General features: G+C 42.1%; 1 protein-coding gene and 1 non-coding gene across 2 annotated transcripts in view; both read left to right on the plus strand.

The window, feature by feature from the left end:
* The window catches only part of Clstn2 (calsyntenin 2), a 565,999-nt gene that overhangs the window by 251,376 nt on the left and 296,403 nt on the right, over positions 1-18,220 (plus strand). The gene's annotated exons all lie outside the window — the stretch shown is intronic.
* Positions 3,530-3,651, plus strand: LOC141418704 (small nucleolar RNA SNORA19). The gene has a single exon (XR_012443358.1). It is a non-coding gene; the product is annotated as a small nucleolar RNA SNORA19 (small nucleolar RNA).

Raw genomic sequence — 18,220 nt, forward strand, 5'->3', positions numbered from 1 at the left:
TGACCTCCCCTTAGCATGACCTGTTTTTCATAATATTGCTTGCATTTTAATTGGGTCTGTTTTCCACATATGAGAGAAAACATGCAGCTTTGGCTTTCTGAACCTGGCTAACTTCATTTATGATGATGTTCTCCAGTTCCATCCATTTACCTGCAACAAGAAGATTTCATTCTTCTTTATAAATAATACATTTTCTTAATCCATTCGTCAGTAGTGGGGCATCTTGGTTGTTTCCGTAGCTTAGCTATTGTTAATAATTCTGCAATAAACATGGGTGTGCAAGTGTCTTTATTGGAACCTGACTTATATTCCTTCGGATATATCCCTAGGAGTGGTATAGCTGGTTGTTCCTACCTTAAAACAGATATTCTTTTTATCCCCTACTCTTCTTTTTTAGCTTTATCCCCTGGAACATCTTACACTTAGTGACCCTCCTCCCCATGTGACAGTGACTGTCATGCCTCCCACCTACCATTCTTTTTAATGTTTTCAAACTTTTAAGCACAGTTTATTAAGAGGCACAGTAGTCAATTTAGTAATGATTCAAATTTGCCTAGTGATGCAATATTAGTGAATAGGTAATTTTATTTTTCTCCTAACTTTAAATCTCCATAGATAACACAAAATGTTCACGCCTTTAAAAATCACTTATCAAAAAAAATCAGTCAAGAAATGGGTGTGTGACTCAGGCCCTGAGTTCAAATCCCAGCACCCTCTCCCACAAAAACTATTCATTCAGGGCTGTGGATATAGTTCTGGGAGAGCACTTACCTAGCATGCAATAGGCCATGGGTTGGTCCCAGCACTGCAAGGGGGAAAAAGTCAGTAGTCACCTTAACAGTGTGACCCCAGAGAACACATGCTCTTCATCTATCCAGTTTCTTCACCACCCATTCTTCTTAAATAATTTGCTAATTCCTTTGTGGTTTGTTTTGCAATTAACATCAGATCACCTTCCTATATGTACCTCAGTTTGGAAGGTCTTCAATTAAAGTATCGTTCTTAGGGTGGCGTGATGGCACCCTGTCAGGTGTGTCCTATGTAGCTCTGGGTACTTTAGGATCATAAATCTAGCCACTATACTTCTGGTATGGTCACCCATTATCTGCATAGTGCAGGACTTGATAAAAGAAAGATGAGTAAATTTGGATCATACTAGGAGTGAATACTGGATGATTTGGGATGAAGAGTGTTCTGGAGTGCAGGCCTAGGCAGGAGTTGGTGAGCGACAAGACAATCCCGTGGGCCTTGGACAATGCCAATGAGCAAAGGGGACAGAGTTGATTACCCACCCCCATCTGCTATGAGCTAGGGAGGAAGCCAGCCTAAGGAACCTGGGGTGGCTCTGCTTGCTGATGCTTCCCAAGGTAAAGTGAGCAGCTACTGACTCCACAGGCCTAGTCCAGAGCCCTGGAATATGGGCAATAAGGCTGCATTGAGGAGCAGCTGTGGTGGCCAGTCCTCATGCTCTCTGCTATATACAAAGGATGCCTGGTTCTAACCTCACACACCTATTCTTCATCTGACCTGTGACATGCAGTGCAGAGCCCCTTCATGTGATTAACAGGAGGATGGAGTCCCCCTTTCCTTAGCAGGAGGGTGGTGTGGCCTAACAGGATTGGGGCCTTAAATGCAGCCCTGCTATGGATATCAGTCAGCACAAGCACCAATCACAGTCCCAGGCTGAATAAAGCAGAAGAGAATGTACTGGAAGGATGTGAGAGCAGAAGGTGCATATAGACCTCATAGGAGATTGAAGACTCGGCTTTAAATTTCAATCCTGGAGCCAGTTCATTCAAGATTCAGTGATCTGAAAAGTTCATTTGGCCTGGCAGTTCGGTTTATGACTCTAATCTCCAAAACAAGAAGCAATGAGTGTAAGATGACCCCATAGCAACCCTTCTAGCTCAATCTTAGATAAGGTTATCCAAGCCTCAGTTTCCTTATCTATATTTTTTTTAAAAGATGAATATGTCTACCTCTTTTGAAGGGTTTTTAAAGGTACTCAGCACAGAGAAGGTGATCAGTATTCTTTAGCTTCAAGATGTCCAAGAAACTATAACCAGAGCTTACAGTATCCCAAATAGCCTCTGCACACTTAGCCAGCCTGTCTGACTCTTTCCAACACATCTTCACTGTGGATCTTTGGTAAAGAACCTCCTCATTATTTAAATAATATCTTCAAGGATTGCTTCCAGAAACCTAGGGGAAATTCTCACCCCAAGTTATTACTCATGTGTCAGACAGCTTTGAGAACAGAGAGAGCACAGAATAGAGGGAAAAATTCAATAACTGCATAATTTAATGAAAGCAATCTTTCTTTGACTGTCTGAGCCTTATCTCTTTTCTTACACTTTCAAAAAGCACAGACACCATATATATTTGAAGTCTTTATACAACGTAATAAAATCAGACTATTATATGTATGTTAATCAGAATGTTAAATTTTTATCAAGCAACCAAAATAACTAACACTTATGGATTGTGCATTCTGATGTAAATCTAGGGCAAGACGATGAATATTTTAGTAATTGCTCTTAGTCCCAGCAAGTATAGGCAATTTGATCCCCTGGTAGAAATAGGAAATAGGAAGATTTTCTTTGCTGCCTTTATTCTTACATGTGGCTGACACTCCTTGCTCCTTCCTCCCTCCTTCTTCTGCTTGTCTTATTCCATTCCTTTACTCTTTTTGTTTGCCCCCATTCCACCATGTACTTTCTCCTCCTACTTCTGCCTTATGTAAAAATACCAAACTATCCCTGGACCCCAAGACCCACCATTTTAGGTTCATTCTCTTGAATAAAGCAGTTTCTTTGGTAAAATGCAAATAGCACATAGCACAGAGCGCAGACAACTTGTTTTTGATCAGAACCTTTAACTGTGGCAATTTATCCATCCTCTTTTCCCATGGTAGGTATCTCTGTGTAAGAGATAGCAAAGATTTTAGAGGAAGAGACAGTGTATTATATGGAGTTGGAAAGAGATGACTTTTGACTAGCTGTGCAACCTTTGGAAAACTCGAGACTCCTTGCTTATTTAATAATTTCCCACAATGCCAGACATATAACGAATATTCAATAAAATGAGTTGGTAGAGCATTGTAATAATAGTACACATGTGACCTACCTTCTCTGTGGCCCAGTTTCTTATCTTTAGTATCAGGAAAGGTACCATTGTTTAACCACATTGATGTAAGGATGAAATGCTTAAAACAGTTCAGAGCATATAGTAAGTGCTCCACGTATATTATCCAGTATAAAGTAGACCTATCAGTATGAATTTTGTCAGAACAGTGAAAAAATGCTCTAGGTATTTTACACAGGAAGGGATTTCATAGAGGGAATTATCAGATCCAAGGTCTTGGGAGAGGGAGGATGCACAAAGGTCTCTAGCCTCACTCCATACCATCTGCCTTCTGGTGGGGATCTGGATGGCTGCCCCCACTGCTATGGGAGCAATATGTGCTCTTCTCTCCTTCACACTCATCCATGTGTACCTCTTTGCTGTTACTCTTTAAAAAAAACCACAAGTACACATTTCATTTTCTTTTTATCAAGAGAAAAGATATTTCTGCTGTGCTAAATAAACCTTTGGAGGTAAATTAGCAGCAAAACTTACTTAGCCATTGCTGTCAGTCACCTTCAGACAAGTGTAAAATTAAAAAAAAAAAAAAGAAAACCGTGACTAGATATGATTAGATTGTAGGAAGTACAGTTTCCAGGCCTTGGAGCTCTGTGGTTCCGGAGAAGGCACAGAGTAAAGAGAATGGTGCTGGATTGCCTTCAGACCAAGTGGGATAGTACTCAGGGCAGAGGTGAAGACTATGTGTGATTCAGTGCCAAAGCATATTCCAAATTCCATGCAGATTTCAGAGTTTGCTGGTTATGAAAATGAAGTGGGAAGACTATGTATGCCCAGACAAGGTACCCAACACCAGGCAGCAAAACCTAGGAAACTAAGTGACAATACAGTAAAGTTCCACAGTTAATGGGGTTCACTTAAGGATTTCTTATATTCCAGACTCAGATTCAAATGCTTTGCATGTGCTAACTCATTTAAAATTCTTGTAAAAACCCATGCATTAACTACTATCACCATGAACATTTTACAGGTAAGAAAACCTCGGTCCAGGAGAGTAACTTGACCAAGGTCACCTTTTTGGTAAATGGTGAAGGCAGGATTGGATCCCAGTGGTGGGTGTTCTTAGCTGCCACACTCCTGTGAAAGGAAAGGATACTCAAGTTGAGGATACTCAAGCTGACTTCACCCAGGTTAAGACTGGCTAAAAGTCTGTTGCATTGACCCATCTAATTTTCATATCCTTAGGATAAAGGTTATTTTTTAAAACACAGGTTCTTACTTCACTCTTCTAAAAGCAGTTAGGTGCATGGTCAGAGATATTTCCTCCTATCAAGGAGAATTTGACAAGGAAACTAAGCAACTCTGCTCCTGGATGGCTGTCCCTGACCTATAACCTGCTCCCAAGAACTTGCTTTTCTTGTTAGATTCATCTTCCTTCAACCCTCAAGGTGGCACCTCCTCTATGGTCTTCTGAGATCCAGGAAAAACTGATTATCATTCAACAAGCACCATAAAAGAAAAGACTGTTAATTACTGTGTACAAGACAAAAACAGGAAATAGGAAAATGCACAAAGCAAAGTAACTCTTGCCTTGCAATGTGATTTTATGTTCTCTGTACATTTATTGCCAACAATCACATCCAGGGGAAGTAGGAATGGCCGATGTCTTTGAGAAAAGGTTGCAGCCCTAGAGCTGCAACTCATCTGAACACACTGTCTCATATCCCTCCCTCACCTTTGTTTTTTTTTTCCCCCAGTCAGAAGCTTCTAGAGCAGAAAGGGGTGTATTTGCCTCAGAAAGACAGAGCACTGCTATTGAGCAAGAAAATTAAACTGTTTAAGAAACATCAAGTGCAGAGGAAGCTTGGATATTATAACTTGAAAAGTTCTCTGTGGCAGAAAGGAAGACCTCAAATCAAATATCCCTCGCAGAGAAGCACATTGGCAAGCAACTCATGAGGCACTGAAATGAAGGAGATCTGCCCCCAAACCTTCATCTGATGACTCAGCATATGTAAACTGACCCATGAGTCAGCCCTGGCTCAGGCTGACCAGGAGCAGGATCCCATAGCCATTTTTTAAAGAACTCAGGGAAAGAATTCAGGAAGTAAAAGCAACCCTAAATAAACGTTGATAAGAAAATGTGACAGTTATCTTTAAAACATAATGTTTTATGTTGTTATGCTCCTGGCAGCAGAAATTGCCCAGTTCTCATCAGAAATAACAACTCCTATGAGCTGAGAGTTTCCAGCATTAGGAACCAAACTCTCTCCAGAGTCACTGCATTTGCTATTGCTCTGTCTGTACTGATATCTAAACTATGAAAACAGAGAGGCAGCTTTCCTGTGCCCCTTATAGTTGTGCTGTCACCAGGGTCTTGGGCGGTGCTCTGAAGGTAAACCAGGCATTACAAAGCCTTTCACCACTAATTTCATTCTTACTTACTTCTTGAGTTAAAAAGATCCATCCATGGGCCAAAGACTATGAGATTTCAAGTGCCAAAATCTGCAAGCTGCATTGTTGTAAAGATTAAATATGTACGTGCATATAAGTGCTGGAAACACTGCGTAGCATTTAGTAAGCACTCCACACCTGTTATCCAGTATAAGGTAGACATGACAGTAAGGTAGGAGGTATCAGTCAAAAGGGCTGCTCGGATTATGGTTAGGTGAGGAGGCCCAGCTCTCACCAAAAGCAGAACTCAGCCAAATTTTCCCTTGTTGGAATGTTGGCCTGAATAGCTAGATAGTCTGATTTATTTTTTTAGAGGAAAATGAGCTCATACACAAAAACCTTCTGATTTTTACATTTCAACAACTAATTCTTAGTTTTCAAAATCTGAGTAGGTCAAACAAGCATATCTTAGGGCTAATTTGGCCCACAGGAACTTTCTTCCCAAGAACCTTTCAAAGGAGGTGGCTGCTTTGTGAAATAACTGAAGCCCTGTGACACCTGAAATAAAGATAGTATTGGGGGTGGGGCCCATATTGAGAAAAGTGACTTGGGGTTGCTCCCAATAACAGGGTATATAAAGTCCCCGGGAGGACAAAAGTACAGAAACAGATTTCACAGTCATGTGAGGCAGAATTAAATTGTGCAACCATTTGAATGCTCAGTGAACAACATGAGCAGAGATGCCAGAGGGTGTGTGTGTGTTTGGGGTGGGGGGTGTCTAACATGGCTAGAGAGGACCCCCACTGGCAGGGTTGGCTCTCACATGTGATGGATGCCACATCAGATGGTTTTTGTTGTATTTTAACCATTGAAAACTTATTTTAATTTAGTTTGTGCATCAACTCTAACCAGTCCATAGACCACTGGGAGGCACCATGGCAGCCATTGCACAGGAACTACAGGAAAAGTGGACACTAGGATATAGGGTACATCTGTGTCTGGAGAGTGGGGTGCAAAGGCTTTCCTAGGGAGCAGGGAAGGAGCACAAAGACCCCATGTGCGCAGCTGAGTTTCTCATCAAAGACCTTCTCTGACCATCTTCCTGGAGAACATGCAGGGGACCTCTGGGCTCACACATTAGTTGCGCACGGGTGAGTTTTAATTAAAGCCCAGGCCTTCAAAAGCTCCAGATTTCCCACAGGTAACCTTTCCAGCCATAGTTCCTTGATTCAGAGAATTCAAAGCTTCTTAAGAAAACAAGGTGGTGTTTTATGTAGGAGTGATTTGTTTCCAGAGTTCTTTTCCTTGATGTATTTTTTAACATTTTATGATTCACTGCTCATTATTTGCAGTGAGCCCTATCCTGTTCTAGCTGACCAGCCCCTCCAGGTACTTCTGCTCTGGCATGGGACAGCAGGGTCTCCCACACAGCCCATTTGGGAAAGTGAGTCTTGAAGCAGGCTTGCTCTTGTAAGCCTGTTTCTCCCAAACTTCTTGATTGACATTAGACCTCCCTGTAAATATGTCATTTCAGGTAGTGGGACACTGCATCGTCACTGTCATCTCTGCTCATTCCACATCAGTCCAGTCACAGAGAGAGTGGGCAGTGCTTTTGTCTCCATTTTACAGATTGGGGAAGGGAGAAGAAAAGGTACAGTTCTGTTGCCAGTGACTGTCAGTGACAGAGCCTAGCTTCAAACCATGCAGCTGTTTGAAGCTGGATACTGTGTTTCAAACTGCAGTGCTCTCCTGCTTCTTGTGCTTTTGCTGCAGTCAGCAAAATAGCACAGAGATGAAAACATTCAACCACATCACTTCAGCATTCAGCACCAGGCAGAGCACAGTGGGGTGCCACCTGTTGCAGGGCTTTTCAAAGTCTGAGGACTTGTCCCCAGCTCCCACAGCGCCCCCTGGTGGATGCTGCCCCCTTCCAGGCGGTCTCTCATGTTCGTAGCTTTGCACTGTGTACATCAGTGTCATGATGCCTTTGCTCACTGATCTGAAATGCTGGTGGGGCAGGAAGGGCAAGCTCCCAAGGAGAATAGGAGTTTGGGCATTTTCAGGGCCACTAGTGGAATTTGGTGTGCCTTCTTTTCATTGGAGCTCCATGGTTACTTTACAGCCAGCTCCCACTTTCAGTCTTAAGTTGGTTTAGATGTTCGTAAGCATTGGAATCAGGCATTCCTGCCTGGGTGGCATGGCAACACCCCTCCTGTGTGTATCATTATTAACTGCATAACTCATGAAGAAGATTCTGGATGCCTTCAGAGACAAATTTGCCAAGAGCCTTTCCATTCAATGCAGTCAAAATGTCTTCAAGTGTCCCAAACTCCGCCGGGATACATGAGCAGGATAGGCACCTGCCTCCCTGATGCTTGCCATCTAGTTGAAAACCCCCCAAAAACAACACCCATGAACTTAGTGAAGAGAAAGAACAGGACAGTTATGAATATCGTTTTGTGAGGATACGTGATGGAGAGAGGGCAGTTCCCATTCAGAGAGAGGCGGTGAAACTTACAGACGCCCCTGTGTGCCCAGGATGGCATGCCAGACCTTTATAGCCATACCCTTGGGTCCTCAACCAGGTGGTGATGTAGATGTTCTCTGCATTAACCCATGTGGGCTCTGGGGCCAGGAAGAACAGAAAATAAACTATGGTACTGGCTCTGGGGGCCCTGGGTACGGACTGTGAGGAGACCAGGTTGAGAATAGAGGACAGGTGGAAAGTTATCAGGCCCAAGCTGCCAATAGCTCAGCCTCTTGTTATGACACACTTCACATATTCAACCAATCAGAGCAGAAGTTGCTAGAAGAGGTGTTTCATATTACTGAAAGCATAAATGAAAAATATCATTGAGGGGTTCCAATGGAGGAAAAGTCAAAATCTCCTCTATGATTTTAATTCTCAGTTGTCACTCTAGACACCCCTCAGAGTGAGTCTGAAGCTTAGAACTAACCTTCTTGTCAGAATATGAGGTAAGTGATTGAGACTCACAGAATCCTCAGCAAGGTGGTTGGATTTGGAAGTCATAGATGGTTTCATTCTAATTCCAACAGACCCTGGGGTTTCCAGTGACACCTGCATCCTTCATTATCTGATGACTGCATTGCTGAACCTGGCTAGTGCCTTTGGTGACCGTCTGGTGTCTTCAGGAAGGTTGGGCGCCCACCAGACTGTTCCATGTCTCAGGGCATCAAGGACTGGGCCACACCACTGAACACCCAGAAACTTGAACTTATCGGTGCCCAGAGTTGATCCAATACAACAAGGCTCCCTTGCACCACTTAAATATAAGGAGGCTAACGACGAAACTAGAAGGCCAGTGAGACATATAATCACAGGAAGACGAAGTTATGTTTGCCTGATTAGTAAGTTTTCTCCTTGTAAAGAGCAAAAATATAACCATATCTGAGACCAGTGGTAGAAGAAAAACATAGATAATTTGCAATGTTAATATTTTTATTCATTTTGAAATTCTGATATGTCTGTCTTCACTCCAAAGTAGACCATCCCAGGACAGGACATGTTTCGAGAGAGATACTCTCTCCTCTGGTTGTTTCTTTGTTTTTCTTTTCTTTTCTTCCCTTTTAGTGGCACTGAGCTTTAAAATCAGAGTCTTGGCACTTGCTTGAAAAGTGAGCTACCCATTGAGCCACAATTCTTTTTGCCAGCCCATTTTGCTTTGGTTATTTTTCAGATAGGGCCTCACATTTTTATCTGGGTCCATGATGCTCCTACCTGTACCTCTCATATAGCTGGGATTGCAGGTGTATGCCACCACATCCATCTGGTTGTTCCTTGAGTACACGGTGCTGTATGTCCAAGCTGGCCCATTATTTTTGTGGGAAAAGACTTTAGCCAAACTAGTGATTCTAGCTTGCAAAGAAAGCACTTCATTATTGAATTCTCTTTTGCATGTTTGTGGTGATTTTATAGGTGTTAGGGATCCATCACTAGTTTAGGATGGGAGCAGGGCCTGGCAGTGTCACAATATCAGGAGCCAGGTAGTAGTCCTGGCCAGGCACTGGGTGTTGGGTAGTAGGTACCAGACATGGGGCACTAGTCAGGTGCTCACAGGATGGAGTTCCTGACTTCTGTGAACCATCTACCTTTGCCAGGCTCAGGAGAAAGAGCAAAGAGGCTCTTTGCAGGTTCACGGACAAGATGCAGGCAGGAACCTTCTGCTGCTGGAACAAACCACCATAATCAGCCATCAATAAAGTCTAAGGCACCTAAGTGGGGAAGGCATCTTCCCCTGTATAGACAACACAATAGACATAAAATCCTCTGGAGGGGTATCAGAGGGACAGGTCAGCTATCCTGAAATTCAGAAAGCTCTGCAAAGAGAAAAGTCTTTTTTATTCAGAAAGCTCTGCAAAGAGAAAGTCTTTTTTAAGTTTGATGCCAAAACTCATTTAGTAGAAAAATTATTTATCTCACTTAACATAAATGCTCCTAAGTTTAGCCTCAGAAATAACATTTTTGATTATGAGGTATTGCCCTCCACTCTGCAGGTGGTGCTACATGATATAATTGTACACCATGTCACTTTTCTAAGTTCCAAAAATATCTGAATTGTGGAGCACAGCTTGCCTCAATAATTCTGGATAAGGAAATGTAGACCAGGAATAGCAGTGATGACAACTAACACTCACATGTCAGTCCTGGAGCCTAAATGCATTACATCTAGTCTATCTTTTAAAAAGTTTGTTATTTCTTTTTACACGGAGCTGGAGGTATGACTCAAGCAGTAGAGTGCCTTCCTATCCAGCGTGAGGCCCTGAATTCAAACACCATTCCACAAAAAAATAGTAATTTGTGCATATTTCTTGAGCACCATGTGATATTTCAGTACATTTATGCATTTCATAATATATTTATCTCTACAAATTATTATTGCTTTTGCTGGTAAAGCATCCAAAATCTTTCTACTAGCTGTTTTGAAATACACTTTATATATTCATTATAATACAATCACTCTACTATGTAACAAAACATCAGAACTTACGTCTCCTAGCTAGCTATACTTTGATACCCATTGACCAACCTTTCCTCATCTCTCCCTCCCCTAGTTACCTACGAACCACTATTCTGCTCTCTATTATTCTGTCTTTTAAATCTTGTCATAATTGTAAGAAATGAATGCTCTCGTTTTTCATTCCTATTGTGCATATGGGGAAACTGAAACCCAGAGAAATAAAATAATCTTCTCAAAGCAGACACATTTAGTAGATGGAAGAGTTAAAAATGAAGCCCTAATCCAAACTCAAAGATCTGCCTTCTAACCCAAGCCTTGTATGCACATATGAATAATAAAATAATTAAAAAAAAATCTGCCTTCTAAGACACTGTCCCAACCAAGTTGGGTTCGTGTTGAAGAATAAATAACCTGCTTATTTGCACAGATGGCCCTGTCCTCCTGGGCCAGAGCTGACATCCTACCTAGGGCTCAGAACAAGGCTTTACCTTTGGCTTAGTCATAAATGAATGGAGAAACCAATTGGTCAGAGGAAAAGTTTGCTATTGGAGTATGCTTAAGTATAATCCTTAATAATAGCAATGGTTTAATGCATTTTTAGTGTGCAGGCATCTTAACACTACCAGTGTCTGCTTTTTCTTAAGACAGGACCATGCTTGACTAAATCTTGATTGAAAGGGACCACCTGCAAAGCAAAGCATTCAGATCCTAGGGCCAGGTCAGCCCCTTGCAGACTGGGAGCTTGTTGCCAGCCTTTGGAGGGAGCTGAAGAAGCCCTTGCATGCCAGGGCACTAACTCAGCCCTCTTTCAGAAATGCACTTTCAGTTTAACTTGTTTTTGCACCTGGCTTTTACCATATCAACACCCGCTTTTTTTGATGAGCTTATTATCTCCTGTCTGCTGCAAGGCTGGGGAGAAGTTGAGCACTTGTGATGTCTTCTTTTCTGGGCCTCCTGCTTCTGTGCTAAAACAAATCATTCTTATTTCCTGTTGGAAAACCATAGCAATTGTTTGGTTGCTTCAAAGACTTTCATCTCCCTTACATCCACCTTGCAACCTCAAGTCTGTGGCTACTCTATTCCAAGTGCTACAGTGTTCAGTCCTGACTTTTTTCCCCCAAAAGAATCACACACAACTAAATGGGTAATAAATCAAGCATACCAGGTGACCCTTACTCTTGTTGATACTTCAGTTTCCAAAGGAGTATGCTTCGTGCTCTGCAGTCAGGAAGATTTTGGAACTGTGTGTGACTCCAAAGTGTCAGAGGACACTTTCCCTCCATAGAATGAGATGTTTGGGTCGGGCCATTTAGGCTGCTTCCCTTACTGTGAGTGGTCGCTGGATGAGTTTTGGATTCATGTATCCATCCCTTCCTGAAAGCAATGCAGTGCACTATTTACCAGTGTGGATGTGGGTATCATACATGCCATAGTCGGCTCCCTCCAGGTATGACCTTGGAGAAATTATTCAACCATTGTGATGCTCAGGTATTTCATCTGCAGAAGATGGTAGCACTGGAGAATAGCTCTCAGGATAGAAGACAAGCATGATTACTAGAGCTCAAGGACTAAAGTTATTATTTTTAGTCATTCAGTCAGCAATTGTTGAGCACCTAGTGCACTGTTCTGGGTAATGGAGATACAACAGGGAACATCCTGGAAAGTCATGCCGTCATGAAGTTTATAGTCTGTGTTCATGTGCACACGGGCTTCACGGGTAGGAGACAGGCACCTCAGAGCCATCGAAGTGTGACTGAAGGACTTTAGTCAGGACTTTATTAAAAGTAAGGTCAAATAAGTTACAAAAATTCTAATTATGTTACAATCAGTAATTGTAATCATATGCTCTTTAGATAAGAACATATTAATTAATAATAATTTAGAGATCTTGAGGATGCCCTATATACAATCCCATGTCACAGGGTCTCATCAGTCCTTCATTAACTTAGATTAAACTAGCATTCCCCAGTCTTTCATGACCACAGATCCATGTTTGCTCCTTCCTGTTACACACCCATAAGCCTGTGGTCTGAGCAATGCATAAGCTAGAGGTGACAGAATTACTGAAAAAACCAAGTCCACAGTACAGTGAGAAATGTGGCTTATATCTGAGCCAAATGACACAAGGAAGGGGCAGCCAGAGAGAGGGACTTTCCTCACTTTCTTGGGCTAGAGAGGCTGCTCTAGCTGGTGTCAAGCATTTCTCCCACATATCTACTCTCTGCCTGCTCCTGGGTTGCTCTGCCTGTGCAGATTCAGTAAAAACTTGGAAAGGAGCATCAGTCCCAACCACCTAGGTCAGCATCCTTCCAGCCCCGGGGCACAGTCTCACACCTCAGCACAGAGATCACTGGGCAGCGTCTTCTGCCCATCACTCACCTGCTACTTGATTCCAGGGTTCTGTCTTCCCTGCAAAGGAGGGCTCCCTTTCTTGTGGCTGGTGTGCTTTTCCAGGCAATGGTCAGAGAGGTGCGCTCGTATGTCGTTCCCACCTGGCTGCCAGCACATTCTTTCCCCCGGCAGTCTTTCTTTCAGAGATGCGGGAGGACAGGGTTTGAGCACTAAATGCTGAATTTCCATCCTCATGTGGAGAATTCCATAAATCTCTGACTGATGTTTGCCCTTTTTGGAATAAACTCCTAATTGGTTTCTAAAGATTGCTGCTTGCAAATTAAATTACACTTCCCTTCCCTGTTATACAAAGAAACATCACCCAGACACCTCTCCTGGGCACACATCCGTCCTCTGGCTCCTGGGCTGTGATTACATTACTGCCATTGCATTGCCTCCATTCAACTCAAGCTCCATGAATTGTTTTTCTTGCTTGTTTAATTGCCCATGTCTTATTACAGAGACAATTTATTGTTTTAGTGCAGCATAAAGTTCAAATATTTCATACAAGATGAATATGGTCACTGACATCTTTATGCTCCCCTCAAATTCACACATACAGAAATCATACTGGAAACTTTTCAAAATGTTTGTGACTAATAAGTGCAAAGGGCCAAAACCTCCATAAGGTGGTTGATTTTTTTTTTCTAAGAGAAGAGTTTAAATAATCTGTTTCCTTCCATTAAATTGCTAGGGATTTTCTTGGGTGATATTGACATACTGGGAAAGAGCTGTGGATACACACAACAACCTAGAGGAAGAACCAATTATGCTGGGTGAAAAAAGCCAGTCCCAAGAAGTTACATACTGCATGATTTCACATATATAGCAATCAGGAAATACAAAATTATAGAAGAACTTGATAGTTGCTAGGGATTAGGAAGAATGAGGCAGGAGGGAAGCAGGTGAGGCTACAGAAGTATAATATATGAGATCCTGTGAGGATGGAAATGCTCTGTATCTTGACTGCATCCAGTGTCAACATCTTGGCTTTGACATGTAGCTTTGCAACATGCTGTCACTGGGGAAAGCTGGGTGCACAAGATTTCTCTGTGTTGTTTCTTACAATTTCATGTGAATATATACATAATTATTTTAGAATAAGCAATCTATGGCTAGATAGATGGGTAGATATGTGATAAAGATGGTTATATGGGTATTCACTGCAGAATTATTTCAACTTTGCTCCATGTTGAAATCTTTTCATAAGAAAACGTTGGAGAATATATTGAAAATGTGAGTTGTAACCCAATGAGGAGTAGATACCAGACAGGACCCAAACTCAGCAATGGTGGAAGCCAAAGCTGACCACTTGGCTCCCAGCATGAAGCTGAGGCAGATTGATTCCCATTATGTAGTGAGAGGTGGGTGTACAGTCTTCTTATTGGTCCTCCCAGCAGCCAGAGAGAGGAACCTGAGCCGACCACAGAGCTCTGCTGGATGAATTGAGCAGAGCAGAGACATGAGCCATGGCAGGAGTTCCAAGAAAGAGCACAGAAATCTGAATAGCCCCAGGCAGAGCCAGCTGCCTGTCTCTTTGCCAGGTTTCCCCAGAGTACCAGAGCTTAGAGTGTGTACAAGAATAAACCATAAAGCTCCTGATGTGTATTCACAAATATATAAAAACAACACTTACTCAAATTGAGTTCCAACTATTTCTCAACAGTCATCATTCAGATGCTTCACTATCAAAGTAATAAAAGGCAGCAACAGTCCACTGTCCTCTCAGTGTCTGTTCCAACCTAGTTACTCAGAGGCTAATGCCGCTGAGGGGTATAAAATGATATGGCTACACATGCAAGCAAAACACACGAGACCCAGTGTGTTCTCTCCCCTTTTCCTCTTCCTTCCATCCCAGGGTCCAGGCCACATTTTTTAAAGTTGTCTTTCACTCAATGAAATAAAACCTGAATTGATGTGCCTCACATGGTTATTCAAGGCATGAAAATCACTCAAGCAGGTAAAGAAGTTAGTACAAGAGTGAGTGAAGGAGCCAAGGGGAAGCAGCCCTCCTCACTCTTGATTGCCTGAATGTACTACACCCACTCTCAACAGCTCCATAAATTCCTCTGGGCTCCATCAGTCCCAGTTTCCCAGGCTCTTTTGTCAAGATTCCTTGCACAGGCAAATGATGTTCCTGCTCTCTGAAATGGAAAGTACTAACAAGGGAAGTGTTCGTTCCTGTCCTAGGGAGAACAGACATAGCCTTCAGCTGGCTGATTTTTCTCACCCTCACAGTCTGTTGTGTTACCAGTCTGAGCATAGTATGGACCAGTAGCCCAATCTATTTTTTGTTTTGATGTACAGCCCCATAGAATCTATAACACTAGGTTGAAATAATTTCTTTTCTATTTGTCTTCTGTAAAAGTCCAAGAGCAGCTTGAGAGTATGTCAGATTTATCCTCCTGCCCTCAGGATAAGGCTTGGTAAGGTACATGCTTACCAATGAAATTACTGGGATGAATAGATGAATAGATGGAAGGAAGGAAGGAAGGAAGGAGGGAAGGAAGGAAGGAAGGAAGGAAGGAAGGAAGGAGGGAATCATGGATTAATAGATGGATGGGATACTAATGGAATACCAGGCCTCAGGAGCAGAGTCAAAAAATAGATCCAGCATTGGTTTCTGATACATGGAACATTACATATTGACTTCAGAGACATGGGACAAATGTCCTTTGTTGGAAAGATTTCACATGGCAGTATAGTGAGGTCTAGGATTAGCCAGTATAAGAGGAAAGGCATACATTAAAAGTGTGTATTTCAGACATACTCTCAATAAATAGAGCTAGTCCAGTACTGGAAGCAAGCCTAAACAGTAAATGCAGCCTACTATTGTCTGAGTGTTTGTGTTGCTCCAATATCCATGTGCTGAAATGGAATCCCCAATGTGATGGTATTGTGAGATGGAGTCTTTGGAAGGTGACTTGGTCATGACAGCAGAGCATTCATGAACAAGATCAGTGACTTTATTTTTAGAAGGTCCCTGAGAGACCCTTGTCCTTTCTACCATGAGGACACAGAAAGAAGGTGCCATCTATGGACAGGAAATGGGTATTAACCAGACCTTGAATCTGGTGGCACTTTGATATTGGACTTCCCAGCTTCTAGAACAGTGAGAAATAAATTTCTATAGTTTATAAGGCTCTAGGTTTGTGGTATTTTCCTATTGCAACCCAACTAGAAATAGTTATTTCAGAAACCACCTTTGGACATCATATGAAACCTACAGGCGATGCTAAGCTGGTATCTCTAGAGGGATACTTCCTAAGCCACCCCACGAATTATGGGCTCCCTGGTGTCTTAGGTAACATTCTAAGGAGAAAGAATAATGTAGGTTCTCAGGAGATGTAATTGGCAGTGTGAACTTGCCCTGTAATGAGGGAGAATAATTCTCCTATCTTAAAAAAGTAAGTTACTGCTTCTCTACAATGAAATATTTGTAAACCCCCCTCCCATTTTAGACCTTTCCATTATCATACAATCCATATCTCATGGTGAGCACTGGGAGAGATGAATTATCAAAAGCTAGAAGAGGTCATTATGATTGGGCATTGTTGGCTCATGCCTGTAATTATAGCTACTTGAGAGACTGAAATTGACAATTGTACCAGTCCAGTCTGGGGATAAAAAAAGTTTGCAAGGTCCCAACTCAATGGAAAAAGCTGGGTGTGGGTGTCACATGCCTGTCATCTCAGTGATGGTCAGAAGCATAAAATGGGAGGATCAAGGTCCAGGCCAGCCTGGACAAAATATAAGACTATACCTCCAAAATAACCAGAGCATAAAGGGCTAGAAGCACGGTTCAAACAGTAGAATGTCGCTAGCAAGCAGAAAGACCTGAATTCTAACCACAGTACCACCAAAATCAAAAAAGAAGAGGAAGAGGAAGAAGTCATTATGAAGAAGCTTTCACATCTCATAATGTCACCTAAGAGTACTTCCTGACTGAAAGACACATACACTCTCCCCTTCTTGGCTCTAGACCTATAAATATCTTCCCCATCATTCACTGGAGGAATTCCACAATTCCATAAGTTCCAGCCCTTTAGGTTAAAAATATCTACATTTGTTCTCATCACAAAGATGAGATTGAAAAAAGCTTTAAGATTTTTTAAGTGCAGACTATCTCATTATCATCACAAAAATAACTTTTCTAGGAAAACACACAAGGGGAGACAAATTCAGGTCAAGGCAAGTCTGAAATATACAGTGACTGTGCCCTTAAACTAATTCACCCACTATCACTCATCTCAGCTCATCTCAGGTGTAGGAAAGAACTCTTCATGGAGGAACTCAATAAAGCTTGGATTTTCCCTAGACTGGTCCCCAGTTCAAGTCTCCTCCATAATCTATCACTCAACTCCATTGTCTCTTCATTGTCTTTCCAGGATGAAATTGGAATCAATTCTAAGAGGCACTGAACTGAAAGATCCTCTGGGATTAGAAACTGTGCCGTTTTATCTCAGTTTTGAACTTCAAGACCTAGCATAATACCTAGTACACAAGAGTCACTTTATTATCATTTGCTACATGGAAGATTTAAGATCAATTCAGGAGGTTTAGTGTAGTGGTTAGAAATTCAGACTTGGGAACCAGACTTTCTATGTTCAGATCCCATTCCTGCCACTTTCCAGCTGTGTATATCTTGGTTTGTTGTATCTTGGTTTCCTCATTTGAAGAATGAAGAGAATCTTGGCACTCAGTTATTGGTACTGGATATTATTGGATTTCTGTGAGTATTGGGTGAATGAATATATTTTAAATGTTTAGAATAGTTTCTAGAGCATTGCATACTTAAATCTTAATTTTATCATTGACACTTGTGATACAGTTTATGAAACAGAAGCACATAGACTTCAAGGGAAAAAATTCCCCCTCCAAAACTTACTGGTGCTGAAAACCTGGCCAGGTTACCTGACCCCCCAATTATCTCCAATTCCCTTTTCTGTAAAGTGAGAATAATCAGGTCTAGCTATCGGGCCATTGGAAGCATGACAAGATAATCTACAACCATCCTTGGCAATGCATGTTATTTTGCTCTCTCCTGGTCTTCCTTCCCTCCTCGTGAGTGCCTTCCACTTCATCTCCCGATTTCCCTATTCTCCCATGTCTCCCAGGGAGCACTCTTCTTATCCTCTGCATTCTCTGTGTAATCTCATCCCTGCCATAACTTTGATAACACTTTCCACAGGCTGAAGTTCCAAATCCCCACCTCCCACCCAAATCGCTCCTTAATTTCCAGCCCCAAGTACCCATCCACTCAACATCTTCATTGGTCTCTTCCATTCCCCAGACACTGGGACTCAATGTATCCAAGGTTGAACCCATTACCTCCCCTCCAAATCTGACCCCCCTCTGCCAATTCTACCTGGTTA

The sequence above is a fragment of the Castor canadensis genome, chromosome 17 (genome assembly GCF_047511655.1).
Source record: "Castor canadensis chromosome 17, mCasCan1.hap1v2, whole genome shotgun sequence".
NCBI classification, from domain to species: domain Eukaryota; kingdom Metazoa; phylum Chordata; class Mammalia; order Rodentia; family Castoridae; genus Castor; species Castor canadensis.